The sequence below is a fragment of the Ranitomeya imitator genome, chromosome 1 (assembly GCF_032444005.1).
Source record: "Ranitomeya imitator isolate aRanImi1 chromosome 1, aRanImi1.pri, whole genome shotgun sequence".
In the NCBI taxonomy this organism is placed as follows: Eukaryota; Metazoa; Chordata; class Amphibia; order Anura; family Dendrobatidae; genus Ranitomeya; species Ranitomeya imitator.
In genome coordinates, this window is record NC_091282.1 from 889,870,472 (window position 1) to 889,889,082 (window position 18,611).

Sequence of the window (18,611 nt, forward strand, 5' to 3'; positions counted from 1 at the left end):
CATGTCTGGGATGAACAGTTTTCAACCTGGACGGTGCCAAGATGTGACCATTCAGGCTGAAAACCACTGAAGAATGAGCTGCTGCGAGCTCAGCCTCAGTGACTGCATTGAGATTATTGCAGGTCACTGAGGATGCATTCCCAGGCGGGCTCCTGAACTGCGGTGACCTCGGTGAGATCACCACTATTACAGTGAGAAAAAGTCTCAAGGTGCAGCGGTTAGTTCTCACAATGAACTATGGTGAACTCACTTCTGTACCGTGAGACTTTTTCTAGGCAAATTGCCAGAATTAGCACATCTAATAGATGCATTTTTTTCTAAGCAGCTGTGGACTGCTATTTTTATGCTGGGGGGAGCCAATATCCATGGCCCCTTATAAGCCCTGTTGTGAATTCTGTGGCAGAGCTCCCAGGTGTAGCGATGGACATTAAAGGTCTGTCTTCATGTGTGGATCAGCTCACGGCAAGAGTACAAAATATTCAAGACTTTGTGGTTCAGAATTCTATGTTGGAACCAAGAATTCCTATTCCTGATTTGTTTTTTGGAGATAGAACTAAATTTCTGAGTTTCAAAAATAATTGTAAACTATTTCTGGCTTTGAAACCTCGCTCCTCTGGTGACCCAGTTCAACAAGTTAGGATCATTATTTCTTTTTTACGTGGCGACCCTCAGGACTGGGCATTTTTTCTTGCGCCAGGAGATCCTGCATTATGTAATATTGATGCGTTTTTCCTGGCGCTCGGATTGCTGTACGATGAACCTAATTCAGTGGATCAGGCAGAGAAAAATTTGCTGGCTCTGTGTCAGGGTCAGGATGAGATAGAGGTATATTGTCAGAAATTTAGAAAGTGGTCCGTACTCACTCAATGGAATGAAGGTGCGCTCGCAGCTATTTTCTGAAAGGGTCTCTCTGAAGCCCTTAAGGATGTCATGGTGGGATTTCCTATGCCTGCTGGTCTGAATGAGTCTATTTCTCTGGCCATTCAGATCGGTCGACGCTACGTGAGCGTAAATCTGTGCACCATTTGGCGGTATTATCTGAGCATAAACCTGAGCCTATGCAGTGCGATAGGACTTTGACCAGACTTGAACGGCAAGAACACAGACGTCTGAATGGGCTGTGTTTCTACTGTGGTGATTCCACTCATGCTATCTCTGATTGTCCTAAGCGCACTAAGCGGTTTGCTAGGTCTGCCACCATTGGTACGGTACAGTCAAAATTTCTTTTGTCCGTTACCTTGATCTGCTCTTTGTCATCTTATTCTGTCATGGCATTTGTGGATTCAGGCGCTGCCCTCAATTTGATGGACTTCGAGTATGCCAGGCGTTGTGGGTTTTTCTTGGAGCCCTTGCAGTGTCCTATTCCATTGAGAGGAATTGATGCTACGCCTTTGGCCAAGAATAAGCCTCAGTACTGGACCCAGCTGACCATGTGCATGGCTCCTGCACATCAGGAGGTTATTCGCTTTCTGGTGTTGCATAATCTGCATGATGTGGTCGTGTTGGGGTTGCCATGGCTACAAGTCCATAATCCAGTATTAGATTGGAAATCCATGTCTGTGTCCAGCTGGGGTTGTCAGGGGGTACATGGTGATGTCCCATTTCTGTCTATTTCGTCATCCACCCCTTCTGAGGTCCCAGAGTTCTTGTCTGATTACCGGGATGTATTTGATGAGCCCAAGTCCGATACCCTACCTCCGCATAGGGATTGTGATTGTGCTATCGATTTGATTCCTGGTAGTAAATTCCCAAAAGGTCGACTGTTTAATTTATCTGTGCCTGAGCACGCCGCTATGCGGAGTTACGTGAAGGAGTCCTTGGAGAAGGGGCATATTCGCCCGTCATCGTCGCCATTAGGAGCGGGGTTCTTTTTTGTGGCCAAGAAGGATGGTTCACTGAGACCTTGTATAGATTACCGCCTTCTAAATAAGATCACGGTTAAATTTCAGTACCCCTTGCCGCTGTTATCTGATTTGTTTGCTCGGATTAAGGGGGCTAGTTGGTTCACCAAGATAGATCTTCGTGGTGCGTATAATCTTGTGCGTATTAAGCGAGGCGATGAATGGAAAACTGCATTTAATACGCCTGAGGGCCATTTTGAGTACCTAGTAATGCCATTCGGACTTGCCAATGCTCCTTCAGTGTTTCAGTCCTTTATGCATGACATCTTCCGAGAGTACCTGGATAAATTCCTGATTGTATACTTGGATGATATTTTGGTCTTCTCGGATGATTGGGAGTCTCATGTGAAGCAGGTCAGAACGGTGTTTCAGGTCCTGCGTGCTAATTCTTTGTTTGTGAAGGGATCAAAGTGTCTCTTTGGTGTTCAGAAGGTTTCATTTTTGGGGTTCATTTTTTCCCCTTCTTCTATCGAGATGGACCCTGTTAAGGTCCAAGCCATCCATGACTGGTCTCAGCCGACATCTCTGAAAAGTCTGCAAAAGTTCCTGGGCTTTGCTAATTTTTATCGTCGCTTCATCTGCAATTTTTCTAGTATTGCTAAAGCATTGACCGATTTGACCAAGAAGGGTGCTGATGTGGTCAATTGGTCTTCTGCTGCTGTGGAAGCTTTTCAAGAGTTGAAGCGTCGTTTTTCTTCTGCCCCTGTGTTGTGTCAACCAGATGTTTCGCTTCCATTCCAGGTCGAGGTTGATGCTTCTGAGATTGGAGCGGGGGCTGTTTTGTCGCAGAGAAGTTCTGATTGCTCGGTGATGAAACCATGCGCCTTCTTTTCCAGGAAGTTTTCGCCTGCTGAGCGTAATTATGATGTTGGCAATCGAGAGTTGCTGGCCATGAAGTGGGCATTCGAGGAGTGGCGTCATTGGCTTGAAGGAGCTAAGCATCGCGTGGTGGTCTTGACTGATCATAAGAACTTGACTTATCTCGAGTCTGCCAAGCGGTTGAATCCTAGACAGGCTCGTTGGTCGCTGTTTTTTGCCCGTTTTGACTTTGTGGTTTCGTACCTTCCGGGCTCTAAAAATGTGAAGGCGGATGCCCTGTCTAGGAGTTTTGTGCCCGACTCTCCGGGTTTATCTGAGCCGGCGGGTATTCTCAAAGAGGGAGTAATTGTGTCTGCCATCTCCCCTGATTTGCGGCGGGTGCTGCAAAAATTTCAGGCTAATAAACCTGATCGTTGCCCAGCGGAGAAACTGTTTGTCCCTGATAGGTGGACGAATAAAGTTATCTCTGAGGTTCATTGTTCGGTGTTGGCTGGTCATCCTGGAATCTTTGGTACCAGAGAGTTAGTGGCTAGATCCTTTTGGTGGCCATCTCTGTCGCGGGATGTGCGTTCTTTTGTGCAGTCCTGTGGGATTTGTGCTCGGGCTAAGCCCTGCTGTTCTCGTGCCAGTGGGTTGCTTTTGCCCTTGCCGGTCCCAAAGAGGCCTTGGACACATATCTCTATGGATTTTATTTCAGATCTTCCCGTCTCTCAAAAAATGTCAGTCATTTGGGTGGTTTGTGATCGCTTCTCTAAGATGGTCCATTTGGTACCCTTGTCTAAATTACCTTCCTCCTCTGATTTTGTGCCATTGTTCTTCCAGCATGTGGTTCGTTTACATGGCATTCCAGAGAATATCGTTTCTGACAGAGGTTCCCAGTTTGTTTCGAGGTTTTGGCGAGCTTTTTGTGCAAGGATGGGCATTGACTTGTCTTTTTCCTCGGCTTTCCATCCTCAGACTAATGGCCAGACCGAACGAACCAATCAGACCTTGGAAACATATCTGAGATGCTTTGTTTCTGCTGATCAGGATGACTGGGTGTCCTTTTTGCCTTTGGCTGAGTTCGCCCTTAATAATCGGGCCAGCTCGGCTACTTTGGTTTCGCCATTTTTCTGCAACTCTGGGTTCCATCCTCGTTTCTCTTCAGGGCAGGTTGAGTCTTCGGACTGTCCTGGTGTGGATACTGTGGTGGACAGGTTGCAGCAGATTTGGACTCATGTAGTGGACAATTTGACCTTGTCCCAGGAGAAGGCTCAACGTTTCGCTAATCGCAGACGCTGTGTGGGTCCCCGACTTCGTGTTGGGGATTTGGTTTACATAGTAACATAGTAACATAGTTAGTAAGGCCGAAAAAAGACATTTGTCCATCCAGTTCAGCCTATATTCCATCATAATAAATACCCAGATCTACGTCCTTCTAGTTTGGTTGTCTTCTCGTCATATTCCTATGAAGGTTTCCTCTCCTAAGTTTAAACCTCGTTTCATTGGTCCGTATAGGATTTCTGAGGTTCTTAATCCTGTGTCTTTTCGTTTGACCCTTCCAGATTCTTTTTCCATCCATAACGTATTCCATAGGTCATTGTTGCGGAGATACGTGGCACCTATGGTTCTATCTGTTGATCCTCCTGCGCCGGTTTTGGTGGAGGGGGAGTTGGAGTATATTGTGGAGAAGATTTTGGATTCTCGTATTTCAAGACGGAAACTCCAGTATCTGGTTAAGTGGAAGGGTTATGCTCAGGAAGATAATTCCTGGGTCTTTGCCTCTGATGTCCATGCTCCCGATCTTGTTCGTGCCTTTCATATGGCTCATCCTGGTCGTCCTGGGGGCTCTGGTGAGGGTTCGGTGACCCCTCCTCAAGGGGGGGGTACTGTTGTGAATTCTGTGGCAGAGCTCCCTCCTGTGGTCACAAGTGGTACTTCGGCTGATTCTCTCTATGAGCTTCCGTTGGTGGAAGAAAGTGGTACTGCGACTTCTGAGTTTCCTTCCTCAGGTGATGTGGTGAAGTCGTTAGGTGCTGCTCTATTTAACTCCACCTAGTGCTTTGATCCTGGCCTCCAGTCTATGTTCTAGTATTGGACTTGCTTCCTCCTGGATCGTTCCTGTGGCCTGCTGCTCTGCATAGCTAAGTTCCGCTCTTGTTATTTTTGTTTGCTGTTTTTTTCTGTCCAGCTTGCTTTTTTGGTTTTTCTTGCTTGCTGGAAGCTCTGGGACGCAGAGGGTGTACCTCCGTGCCGTTAGTCGGTACGGAGGGTCTTTTTGCCCCCTTTGCGTGGCTGTTTGTAGGGTTTTGTGTTGACCGCAAAGTTACCTTTCCTATCCTCGCTCTGTTCAGAAAGTCGGGCCTCACTTTGCTAAATCTATTTCATCTCTACGTTTGTCTTTTCATCTTAACTCACAGTCATTATATGTGGGGGGCTGCCTTTTCCTTTGGGGTATTTCTCTGAGGCAAGGTAGGCTTATTTTCTATCTTCAGGCTAGCTAGTTTCTCAGGCTGTGCCGAGTTGCATAGGGAGCATTAGGCGCAATCCACGGCTGCCTCTAGTGTGGTTGGAGAGGATTAGGGATTGCGGTCAGCAGAGTTCCCACGTCTCAGAGCTCGTTCTATGTTTTTGGGTTATTGTCAGGTCACTGTATGTGCTCTGACTTCTATGTCCATTGTGGTACTGAATTACCTAATCATAACAAAGCCCACAGCGGTCTACTTTAGCTTGGTTGCTTGTCAAAAATGGAGGAGACCCAACGCGTTTTTTGTAAACTTATTTATTTATCTAGATGGTGGCCCGATTCTAACGCATTGGGTATTCTAGAATATGCATGTCCACGTAGTATATTGCACAGCCAAGTAGTATATTGCCCAGTCACGTAGTATATTGCCCAGCTACGTAGTATATTGCCCAGCCATGTAGTATATTGCCCAGCCACGTAGTATATTGCCCAGTCACGTACTATATTGCCCAGTCACGTAGTATATTGCCCAGCCACATAGTATATTGCTCAGCCACGTAGTATATTGCCCAGCCACATAGTATATTGTCCAGTGACGTAGTATATTGCCCAGCCACACAGTATATTGCCCAGTCACGTAGTATATTGCCCAGCCACATAGTATATTGCCCAGCCACGTAGTATATTGCCCAGTCATGTACTATATTGCCCAGTCACATAGTATATTGCCCAGCCACATAGTATATTGCCCAGTCACGTAGTATATTGCCCAGCTACGTAGTATATTGCCCAGTCACGTAGTATATTGCCCAGCCACATAGTATATTGCTCGCGAGAACGCTAAGTCTTCTGGGTAATTTCGCAATGCATCGCTGGGAACGGAAGATGGCGGCAGGCGCGAGCGGCTCAGTGGACAACGGAGGGTGAGTATAGCAGGTTTTTTGTTTTTTTATTATTTGTAACATTACATTTTTTTACTATTGATACCTCACAGGTAGGGGACACATAGGGTTAATAGCGGTGGTAACGGAGAGCGTTACCCGCAGCATAACGCGATCCGTTACTGCCGGCATTAACCTTGTGTGAGCAGTGACCGGAGGGGAGTATCCGGGCGCCGGGCACTGACTGTGTGGAGTAAGGAGCGGCCATTTTCTTCCGGACTGTGCCCGTCGCTGATTGGTCGTGGCTGTTTTGCCGCGACCAATCAGCGACTTGGATTTCCATGAGAGAGGCCGTGACCAATGAATATCCGTGACAGACAGACAGACAGAAGGACAGAAAGACGGAAGTGACCCTTAGACAATTATATAGTAGATTTCAGGTTTTGGGGCTGTTGCTGGGTAATATTGAGTTTCAGCTCCCCTCAAAGATTTTCTATTGGATACAGGTCTGCAGACTGGCTAGGCCACTCCAAGACCTTGAATGCTTGGTATGAAGCCACTCTTTAGTTGCCCTGGTTGTGTGTTTCAGGTCATTGTCATGCTGGTAGACCCAGACACGACCCATCTTCAATGCTCTTACTGAGGGAAGGAGGCTGTTGGCCAAAATCTTGCAATATATGACCCCATCCATCCTCCCTTCAATACGGTACAGTTGTACTGTCCCCTTTGCAGAAAAGCAAGTATGATGTTTCCCCCACCATGCTTTGTGGCTAGGATGGTGTTCTTGGGATTGTACTCATCCTTCTGCTTCCTCCAATCATGGCGAGTGGAGTTGATAACAAAATGTTCTATTTTGGTCTCACCGACCACATGATCTTCTCCCATGCTTGCTCTGGATCATCCAGATGGACATGTGCTGGCGTGACCAGGGGGACCTTGCGTGCCCTGCAGGATTTTAATCCATGATGGCATAGTGTGTTAATAACAGTGATAGTTGAGACTGTGGTCCTAGCTCTCTTCAGGTTATTGACCGGGTCCTTCCATGTAGGTCTGAGCTGATTCCTTAGCTTTCGCAGCATCACCCTTACCCCACAAGGCGAGAGCTCACATGGAGCCCCAAACCGAGGAAGATTGACAGTCATCTTTTGTTTCTTCCATTTTCTAATAATTGTGCCAACAGTTGTTGCCTTCTAACCAATCTGCTTGACTATTGTTCTGTCTCTGGTGTCCTTAGACAGCTCTTTGGTCTTGGCCATGGTGGAGAAGTTGGAATGTGATTGACTGAGTGTGTGGACAGGTGTCTTTTATACAGGTAACCAGTTCAAACAGGTGCAATTAGTACAGGTAATGAGTGCAGAGTAGGAGAGCTTCTTAAAGAAAAACTAAAAGGTCTGCGAGAGCCAAAATTCTTGCTGGTTGGTAGGTGATAAAATAATTATTTAATGCAATAAAATGCAATTTAATTATTTTAAAATAATTTAATGTGATTTTCTGGTTTTTACTTTTAGATTTTGTCTCTCACAGAAGGTGGGAAAACTTGCAAAATCTGCACTGTATCAAATACTTATTTTCCCCACTGTACATATATGTCCCTCATCCTGGCCCCATCCTGGTATACATATGTCCTCCATTCTGGCATATACAGTATGTCCTTTATCTTGGGCCCCATCCTGGGGTATATGTCCCTTATTCTAGACCCCATCCTGGTATATACAGGTGTTTCGCACAAAATTATAATATCATCAAAATGTTATTTTATTTCAGTTCTTGAATACAAAAAGTGAAACTCATATATTACATAGAGTCATTACAAACAGAGTGATCTATTTCAAGTGTTTATTTCTGTTTATGTCGATGATTATGATTTATAGCTCATGAAAACCCGAAAGTCATTTTTTCAGTAAATTAGAATAATAAACAAAAAACACCTGCAAAGGCTTCCTAAATGCTTAAAAAGGTCCCTTAGTCTGATTCAGTAGGCTCCAATATCATGGGAAAGACTGCTGACTTCACAGATGTCCAGAAGGCCGTCATTGACACACTCCACAATGAGGGTAAGCCTCAAAAGGTCATTGCTAAAGAAGCTGGCTCTTCACAGTCTGCTAGTATAAGGAGGTGGCAGGGACCCTCATGTACCTTCTCTCTCCTTAATGCTGTTCACCTATGTCACATGCGGCACCCTGACGTTTTATTAATGTTTTGCTATTGGTGCACTGTAATGTATTTGTCATGAACTGTAATGTGATGTATTATGCTTTAGCCTAGGGATAGATTAGTAAGTAGTGCAGGACCACAAGGGGATTAGAATAGAGGGGGCACATTAGAGATAGAGAATAGGATAGATAAGAGTGTTAGTTAGATACAGGCAGCATAGAGGTTAAGGAGATGGGAGGAGTCACAGAGCAGTCCTTGCCCAAGAACAGGATGTGTGAGCAGAGTATTATAGGCCGTGGGGGATAAGTCTGCAGATGGCAGAAAGGGCCCCCAGGCTGAGAATAGTACAGGTGGTCACCAACTTATACAGAACCGTTCCAAGCTTTTTGGAGATTGAAATTTCATTCTCCAGCAGGACTTGGCACCTGTCCACAGTGCCAAAAGTACCAATAGCTGGTTTAAAAATAACAGTATCACTGTGCTTGACTGGCCAGCAAACTCGCCTGACCTTAACCCCATAGAGAATCTATGAGGTATTGTCAAGAGGAAGATAAGAGACACCAGACCCAATAATGCAGATGAGTTGAACGCTGCTATCAAAGTAACCTGGGCTTCCACAACATCTCAGTAGTGCCACAGGCTGATCGCCTCCATGCCACGCCGCGTTGATGCAGTAATTGAGGTAAAATGAGCCCCAATCAAGTATTGAGTGCATTTACTGAACATACATTTTAGTAGTCCAATATTTCAGATTTTAAAATCATTTTTCAAGCTGGTGTTATAAAGTATTCTTATTTACTGAGATAATGAGTTTTGAGTTTTCATTGGCTATGAGCCATAATCATCAACATTAACAGAAAAAAACACTTGAAATAGGTCGCTTTGTTTGTAATTACTCTATATAATATATGAGTTTCACTTTTTGTATTGAAAAACTGAAATAAATTAACTTTTTGATGATATTCCAATTTCATGAGAAGCACCTATATATCCCCCATTCTGGTATATATGTCCCTTATCCTGTGGATCCTGGTATGTATGTTGCTTATCCTGGGCCGCATCCTGATATATATATATATATATATATATATATATCACTTATGCTGGGCCCCATTCTGGTCATTAACCCCTCTGTGACCTTAGACGTACTATCCCGTCGAGGTGCCCTGGGCTTATCTGACCCTGGACGGGATAGTACGTCATAGCCGATCGGCCGCGCTCACGGGGGGAGCGCGGCCGATCGCGGCCGGGTGTCAGCTGCTTATCGCAGCTGACATCCGGCACTATGTGCCAGGAGCGGTCACGGACCGCCCCCGGCACATTAACCCCTGGCACACCGCGATCAAAGATGATCGCGATGTGCCGGCGGTGCAGGGAAGCACCGCGCAGGGAGGGGGCTCCCTGCGGGCTTCCCTGAGCCCCCCGCAGCAACGCGATGTGATCGCGTTGCTGCGAGGGTCTCCTCACCTCCCTCCCTGCTCGAGCCCCGGATCCAAGATGGCCGCGGATCCGGGTCCTGCAGGGAGGGAGGTGGCTTCACAGAGCCTGCTCAGAGCAGGCACTGTGAAGCAGCCTGCACTCCTATCAGATCAGTGATCTGACAGAGTGCTGTGCAAACTGTCAGATCACTGATCTGTGATGTCCCCCCCTGGGACAAAGTAAAAAAGTAAAAAAAAAATTTTCCAAATATGTAAAAAAAATAAAAAAAAATATTCCAAAATAATGAAAAAAAAAAAAAAATATTATTCCCATAAATACATTTCTTCATCTAAATTAAAAAAAAAAAACAATAAAAGTACACATATTTAGTATCGCCGCGTCCGTAACGACCCGACCTATAAAACTGTCCCACTAGTTAACCCCTTCAGTAAATACCGTAAGAAAAAAAAAAAAAAAAACGAGGCAAAAAACAACGCTTTATTATCATACCGCCGAACAAAAAGTGGAATAACACGCGATCAAAAGGACAGATATAAATAACCATGGTACCGCTGAAAGCGTCATATTGTCCCGCAAAAAACGAGCCGCCATACAGCATCATCAGCAAAAAAATAAAAAAGTTATAGTCCTGAGAATAAAGCGATGCAAAAATAATTATTTTTTCTGTAAAATAGTTTTTATCGTATAAAAGCACCAAACCATAAAAAAATGATATAAATGAGGTATCGCTGTAATCGTACTGACCCGAAGAATAAAACTGATTTATCAATTTTACCAAACGCGGAACGGTATAAACGCCTCCCCCAATAGAAATTCATGAATAGCTGGCTTTTGGTCATTCTTCCTCACAAAAATCGGAATAAAAAGCGATAAAAAAATGTCACGTGCCCAAAAATGTTTTCAATAAAAACGTCAACTCGTCCCGCAAAAAACAAGACCTCACATGACTCTGTGGACCAAAATATGGAAAAATTATAGCTCTCAAAATGTGGTATTGCAAAAAATATTTTTTGCAATAAAAAGGGTCTTTCAGTGTGTGACGGCTGCCAATCATAAAAATCCGCTAAAAAACTCGCTATAAAAGTAAATCAAACCCCCCTTCATCACCCCCTTAGTTAGGGAAAAATAAAAAAAAATGTATTTATTTCCATTTTCCCATTAGGGCTAGGGTTAGGGCTAGGGTTAGGGCTAGGGCTAGGGTTAGGGCTAGGGTTAGGGCTAGGGCTAGGGTTAGGGCTAGGGTTAGGGTTAGGGCTAGGGTTAGGGCTAGGGTTAGGGCTAGGGCTAGGGTTAGGGCTAGGGTTAGGGCTAGGGTTAGGGCTAGGGTTAGGGTTAGGGTTAGGGCTAGGGTTAGGGCTAGGGTTAGGGCTAGGGTTAGGGTTAGGGTTAGGGTTGGGGCTACAGTTAGGGTTGGGGCTAAAGTTAGGGTTAGGGTTTAGATTACATTTACAGTTGGGAATAGGGTTGGGATTAGGGTTAGGGGTGTGTCAGGGTTAGAGGTGTGGTTAGGGTTACCGTTGGAATTAGGGTTAGGGGTGTGTTTAGATTAGGGTTTCAGTTATAATTGGGGGGTTTCCACTGTTTCGGCACATCAGGGGCTCTCCAAACACGACATGGCGTCCGATCTCAATTCCAGCCAATTCTGCGTTGAAAAAGTAAAACAGTGCTCCTTCCCTTCCGAGCTCTCCTGTGTGCCCAAACAGGGGTTTACCCCAACATATGGGGTATCAGCGTACTCAGGACAAATTGGACAACAACTTTTGTGGACCAATTTCTCCTGTTACCCTTGGGAAAATACAAAACTGGGGGCTAAAAAATAATTTTTGTGAGAAAACAAAAAGATTTTTTATTTTCACGGCTCTGCGTTATAAACTGTAGTGAAACACTTGGGGGTTCAAAGTTCTCACAACACATCTAGATAAGTTCATTGAGGGGTCTAGTTTCCAATATGGGGTCACTTGTGGGGGGTTTCTACTGTTTAGGTACATTAGGGGCTCTGCAAACGCAATGTGACGCCTGCAGACCAATCCATCTAAGTCTGCATTCCAAATGATGCTCCTTCCCTTCCGAGCCCTCCCATGCGCCCAAACGGTGGTTCCCCCCCACATATCGGGTATCAGCGTACTCAGGACAAATTGGACAACAACATTTAGGGTCCAATTTCTTCTGCTAACCTTGGAAAAATACAAAACTGGGGGCTAAAATATAATTTTTGTGGAAAAAAAAATATTTTTTATTTGCATGGCTCTGCGTTATAAACTGTAGTGAAATACTTGGGGGTTCAAAGCTCTCACAACTCATCAAGATGAGTTCCTTAGGGGGTCTACTTTCCAAAATGGTGTCACTTGTGGGGGGTTTCTACTGTTTAGGTACATTAGGGGCTCTGCAAACGCAATGTGACGCCTGCAGACCATTCCATCTAAGTCTGCATTCCAAATGGCGCTCCTTCCCTTCCGAACCCTCCCATGCGCCCAAACGGTGGTTCCCCCCCACATATGGGGTATCAGCGTACTCAGGACAAATTGGACAACAACTTTTGGGGTCCAATTTCTCCTGTTACCCTAGGGAAAATACAAAACTGGGGGCTAAAAAATAATTTTTGTGGGAAAAAAATTTTGTTTTATTTTTATGGCTCTGCATTATAAACTTCTGTGAAGCCCTTGGTGGGTCAAAGTGCTCACCACACATCCAGATAAGTTCCTTAGGGGGTCTACTTTCCAAAATGGTGTCACTTGTGGGGGGTTTCAATGTTTAGGCACATCAGTGGCTCTCCAAACGCAACATGGCGTCCCATCTCAATTCCTGTCAATTTTGCATTGAAAAGTCAAACGGCGCTCCTTCCCTTCCGAGCTCTCCCATGCGCCCAAACAGTGGTTTACTGCCACATATGGGGTATCAGTGTACTCGGGACAAATTGGACAACAACTTTTGAGGTCCAATTTCTTCTCTTACCCTTGGAAAAATAAAAAATTGGGGGCAAAAATATAATTTTTGTGAAAAAATATGATTTTTTATTTTTACGGTTCTGCATTATAAACTTCTGTGAAGCACTTGGTGGGTCAAAGTGCTCACCACACCTCTAGATAAGTTCCTTAGGGGGTCTACTTTCCAAAATGGTGTCACTTGTGGGGGGTTTCAATGTTTAGGCACATCAGTGGCTCTCCAAACGCAACATGGCGTCCCATCTCAATTTCTGTCAATTTTGCATTGAAAAGTCAAACTGCGCTCCTTCCCTTCCGAGCTCTCCCATGCGCCCAAACAGTGGTTTACTGCCACATATGAGGTATCAGCGTACTCAGGACAAATTGGACAACAACTTTTGAGGTCCAATTTCTTCTCTTACCCTTGGAAAAATAAAAAATTGGGGGCAAAAATATAATTTTTGTGAAAAAATATGATTTTTTATTTTTACGGTTCTGCATTATAAACTTCTGTGAAGCACTTGGTGGGTCAAAGTGCTCACCACACATCCAGATAAGTTTCTTAGGGGGTCTACTTTCCAAAATGGTGTCACTTGTGGGGGGTTTCAATGTTTAGGCACATCAGTGGCTCTCCAAACGCAACATGGCGTCCCATCTCAATTCCTGTCAATTTTGCATTGAAAAGTCAAATAGCGCTCCTTCCCTTCCGAGCTCTCCCATGCGCCCAAACAGTGGTTTACTGCCACATATGGGGTATCAGCGTACTCAGGACAAATTGGACAACAACTTTTTGGGTCCAATTTCTCCTGTTACCCTTGGTAAAATAAAACAAATTGGAGCTGAAGTAAATTTTTTGTGTAAAAAAGTTAAATGTTCATTTTTATTTAAACATTCCAAAAATTCCTATTAAACACCTGAAGGGTTAATAAACTTCTTGAATGTGGTTTTGAGCACCTTGAGGGGTGCAGTTTTTAGAATGGTGTCACACTTGAGCATTTTCTATCATATAGACCCCTCAAAATGACTTCAAATGAGACGTGGTCCCTAAAAAAAAATGGTGTTGTAAAAATGAGAAATTGCTGGTCAACTTTTAACCCTTATAACTCCCTAACAAAAAAAAAAATTGGTTCCAAAATTATGCTGATGTAAAGGAGACATGTGGGAAATGTTACTTATTAAGTATTTTGTGTGACATATCTCTGTGATTTAATTGCATAAAAATTCAAAGTTTGAAAATTGCGAAATTTTCAAAATTTTCGCCAAATTTCCGTTTTTTTCACAAATAAACGCAGGTACTATCAAAGAAATTTTACCACTATCATGAAGTACAATATGTCACGAGAAAACAATGTCAGAATCACCAGGATCCGTTGAAGCGTTTCGGAGTTATAACCTCATAAAGGGACAGTGGTCAGAATTGTAAAAATTGGCCTGGTCATTAACGTGCAAACCACCCTTGGGGGTAAAGGGGTTAAATAAGCTACAAAGCTTTTCATAATGTAAGCCAGCTTCTTTTACCCTAGCAATTAGCTGATATTATGGGAGGAAAACACACTAAGCTGCATATTTCCCCTTGGTGCAAAAAACACCAGGGCATATTCAGCATTACATGCTGGTCTTTCAAATAAATAGATTTCTATCTATTGCATGCATGTTCTAGCTGATATGATTGAATGGCCTTGCAGGGTATGGAACATATAAGTTACTAAACATAATACTAAACATGATTTTAGTAGGCAAAGATTGAAAAATTAAAATAGTTTATAGGGATGAGCAGACTAGTGGATGTTCAGGTTTGTCAGGTTCAGCCAAACTATAATCCAAAGTTTGGTTTGGGCACCAGAATTTGACCCATACTTGAGCCCAAACTGAAACTCCATAGAAGCCAATGGAGACTCAAATTTTGGTATTGTAAAATGGCTGTAAAATGGTTGCAGTAAGGGCTAGGGGGCTGGAGAAGGAAGCAAAATGTGGGTAAGAGAAGGACAATTGCCTGCAAACAAATATGGATACGACAATGACAAAATAAAAAAATAATAATCTTGAACCAGAAGGCAGAGGTCCAAGTGGAGGAGGAGGTGGATGTAGGCAGAGCGGTATAGGTGGAAGAGGCAAGGAAGGAAGGAAGGAAGGGGGGAAATTACTCAAAATAACACAGAGCTAAAAAAAAAAGTAAAAAAATAACAATCCTGGACCAAGACAAGGAGGTCCAAGTGGAGGAGGAGGTGGATGTTGAGGTGTAGGTGGAAGAGGGGGAGCCAGCACTGTTGTTCTTTTTGGAGGTGTTTTTTGTATTTTTTATGGAAATGATTTAAAATAAAATAACAATAAAAAAAAAATAAATAACAATCTTGAACCAGGAAGGTCCAAGGGGAGTAGAAGGAGGAGGTGGAAGTGGACGTTGCAGTGTAGGTGGAGAAAGCCAAGGTAGCAAACACTGTTTTTGTGTTTTTTTGTGTTTTTTTTTTTGTTTTCTTTGGGGGGTAAGGGTTATATTTTTTTAAGGAAATGACTTAAAATAGCAAAGAATAAAATAAAAATAACAATATTGAACTAGAAGGCGGAGGTCCAAGTGGAGGGGGAAGTTGAGGAGAAGGTGGATGTTAACATGGCAATGTAGGTGGAAGTTGACATGGTGATGTAGGTGGAAGAGACAGAGGAGGAGATAGCCAACACTGTTATAGTGAGATTTTTTGTATTTGTTAGGGAAATGATTTAAAATAACATAGAATAAAAAAATAAATAAGAATCTTGAACCACGAGGCAGAGGTCCAAGTGGAGGAGAAGGTTGCAAAGAAGCAGGACATGGTGTTGTAGGTGGAAAAGGCAGAGGGAGCCAATGCTGTTTTTGTGAGGGGGGTTGGGGTGCGGGGACTGGGGGTTGTATTTTTTTTTAGGGAAACTACTTAAAATAGCGTAGAATAAAAAAATGAAAATAACTAGGAGGTGGAGGTCCAAGTGGAGTTGGAAGTTGAGAAGGTAGAGGTGGACATGGCAGTGTAGGTGGAAGAAGCGGAGTAGTTAGCCAACACTGTTTTTTATTTATTTATTTTTTAATATGGGAAGGCCCCAAAACATTGGCAAAGGCAAATAGAACAAACTGTGGTGGAATGTAACAATGGCTAGCCGCGGTTGGTCTACTTCTCTAGTCAGCCAAAGGTACAGACAAGTCCTGTCGGATCTATGCCTGGTTCATTTTAATACAGGAAAGATAAATATCTTGGTACCTTGTTAGCCAGTAGATTGAAACATTTTTAGAATTGAGAGTCCTCAATGGTTGATACTGCAATTTGTTACCATCTTTTCAGTTCACCATTAAAAGGTATCAACCACTGAGGACTCTCAACTCTAAATATTTGGTTCATTTTCATGAATGTGAGCTTATCCATGTTGACTGTGGACAGGTGCATGGGCCTGTCTGTGATCACAATCCCTGCCCACGTTCTGACAATGCCATTGCTGTAGGGCAGGCCAGCACTTACAAGGCGTAAAATTCAAGCTCAGGCCATGTGTCCAATTTGAAGACCCAGAAATTAAATGGGGCAGACCCATTACTCATGCTTTGCGAAAAAGAAAAAAAAAAGAGCATGAACCGCACATCCCAAAATCATACGTTGATCTAAAGCCGCTAGGCAAAAATTAATATAACTGAATATGAGGTTTTCAGTTTAACATTCTGATCAGACTGTATGAAGCCCACTGCCACTTCACGGCAAACCTCGTAGTGGGTCCTATCGCCCTAACGGAGCGGAGACGTGCGGCGCCCACCGCCACAGCGGCCATGCACCAGCAGGGCGGACGGCCTATTGCCCCACAGCACCCATGCTGCAAGACTGAGTCCCCAAGACTCCAGAACACGCCGCCCCACCAGCACAAAGCCACAGCAACAACGGCCGCCACACAGCACCAACACCAAAATGAAAGGAGCACTTAAACTCACCTTCCTCCAGCTCTTCAGTGAGAGCCAAAATGGGCTAGACCCCTTACTTTGCAGTCTCCTGCTAATTAAAATCACCTGTGCCAAATGGGAGGAGTGCTGGTCAAAGAAGAAGACTAGAACATGCTTTGCAAAAAAGAAAAAAAAAAAGAGCATGAACCGCACATCCCAAAATCATACGTTGATCTAAAGCCGCTAGGCAAAAATTAATATAACTGAATATGAGGTTTTCAGTTTAACATTCTGATCAGACTGTATGAAGCCCACTGCCACTTCACGGCAAACCTCGTAGTGGGTCCTATCGCCCTAACGGAGCGGAGCCGTGCGGCGCCCACCGCCACAGCGGCCATGCACCAGCAGGGCGGACGGCCTGTTGCCCCACAGCACCCATGCTGCAAGACTGAGTCCCCAAGACTCCAGACCGCGCCGCCCCACCAGCACAAAGCCACAGCAACAACGGCCGCCACACAGCACCAACACCAAAATGAAAGGAGCACTTAAACTCACCTTCCTCCAGCTCTTCAGTGAGAGCCAAAATGGGCTAGACCCCTTACTTTGCAGTCTCCTGCTAATTAAAATCACCTGTGCCAAATGGGAGGAGTGCTGGTCAAAGAAGAAGACTAGAACATGCTTTGGGGTCTAGCTGTGGCTTTGTGCTGGTGGGGCGGCGCGGTCTGGAGTCTTGGGGACTCAGTCTTGCAGCATGGGTGCTGTGGGGCAACAGGCCGTCTGCCCTGCTGGTGCATGGCTGCTGTGGTGGTGGGCGCCGCACGGCTCCGCTCCGTTAGGGCAATAGGACCCACTACGAGGTTTGCCGTGAAGTGGCAGTGGGCTTCATACAGTCTGATCAGAATGTTAAACTGAAAACCTCATATTCAGTTATATTAATTTTTGCCTAGCGGCTTTAGATCAACGTATGATTTTGGGATGTGCGGTTCATGCTCTTTTTTTTTTTTTTTTTTTTTTTGCAGACCCATTACTCAGTACATGGGGATGTGTGAACATGTACACGTCCACTATGTTGTTGAAATGCTGCCTCCTGCTAATACTGATCATATCAGAAGGTGGTGCGAATATTGTGGTGTGCTGAGGACTTCCACCTCCTCTCTGCCTTTTTCTTCCACTGAGCCCCCACTGTCAGGTGGTAATGCTGTCAGTAGTGAGTCTATCAGAATGCGCTTGTATTCCCGCATTTTCTGATCTTGCTGCAATGATGGAAGTAAGGATGGTATGTTGTCCTTGGAGGAGGAATCCAACAGGGTGGCCACCCAGTAATCATCAATGGCAATAATATGGACAGCTTGGCGGTCGTTGCGCAGAGACAGAAGCATTTATTGGCTCATGTGCGCCAGTGAACTCAATCTCTTCTACTTGTGGGGCAAAGCCAGGTGGATGGCCCACGGAACCCCAGCCCGCGGAGTCATCAAAAAGCAGAAAAGCCTACTGCATGACTTGGGGTTCAGACTGCTTGGCTGATTTGCAATGGGTGAGGTGGAAGCCAGATGACCATGGTCCGTGTCATGGTGCTGCTCTGCGCCACCGCTCCTGCTGCCCTGCCTGCCACTCGCTCCCTTCTCTGCTTGCAGGCATACTCACCTGCTTCGGTGCACTCCTGCAGGTGCATATTCTTCCTTCTCCTCTTCATGACTGACCACAGCTTCTGGAATTATGCCGGCTGCGCGTGTGCACCTCGCACTCCAGCTCTTTCTGTGCACGCGCACTTCCTCTTTTGATATACAGGCGTGCCACTTCTCCTCTCTTTGATCCTGGAGGACCCTGACCCGGAAGTCCTTCTGCGTCCCATGTATTTAAGGTAACCCTTCCTCTGCCTCCTTGCCTGATTATTATTTGTGCTTCTGATGACCCAGGTCCTCTCGTCTCTGCGTGGTCCGTCCTGTGTCTCTGCTTAGTACGGTTCGCCTAGTGTCTCTGTCATTTTCAAGTCTTCCTTGTTTCTCCGTTCTAGTCTGGTCGGTCCTGTGTCTCCTCTGTGTCCTGTCCACGTTCCGCCTCTGTCTCACCCAGCCATCCCTATGTCTGCATCATTTTCAGTTATCTTCTTATCTCGTTTCTTTCCAGTCCACACCAGCCCATCCAACGTCTTTTCTCGCT

At 44.8% G+C, this 18,611-nt stretch overlaps 1 protein-coding gene across 1 annotated transcript in view; it reads right to left on the reverse strand.

The window, feature by feature from the left end:
* DNAH6 (dynein axonemal heavy chain 6) overlaps nt 1–18,611 on the reverse strand; it is a 621,891-nt gene that overhangs the window by 11,832 nt on the left and 591,448 nt on the right. The gene's annotated exons all lie outside the window — the stretch shown is intronic.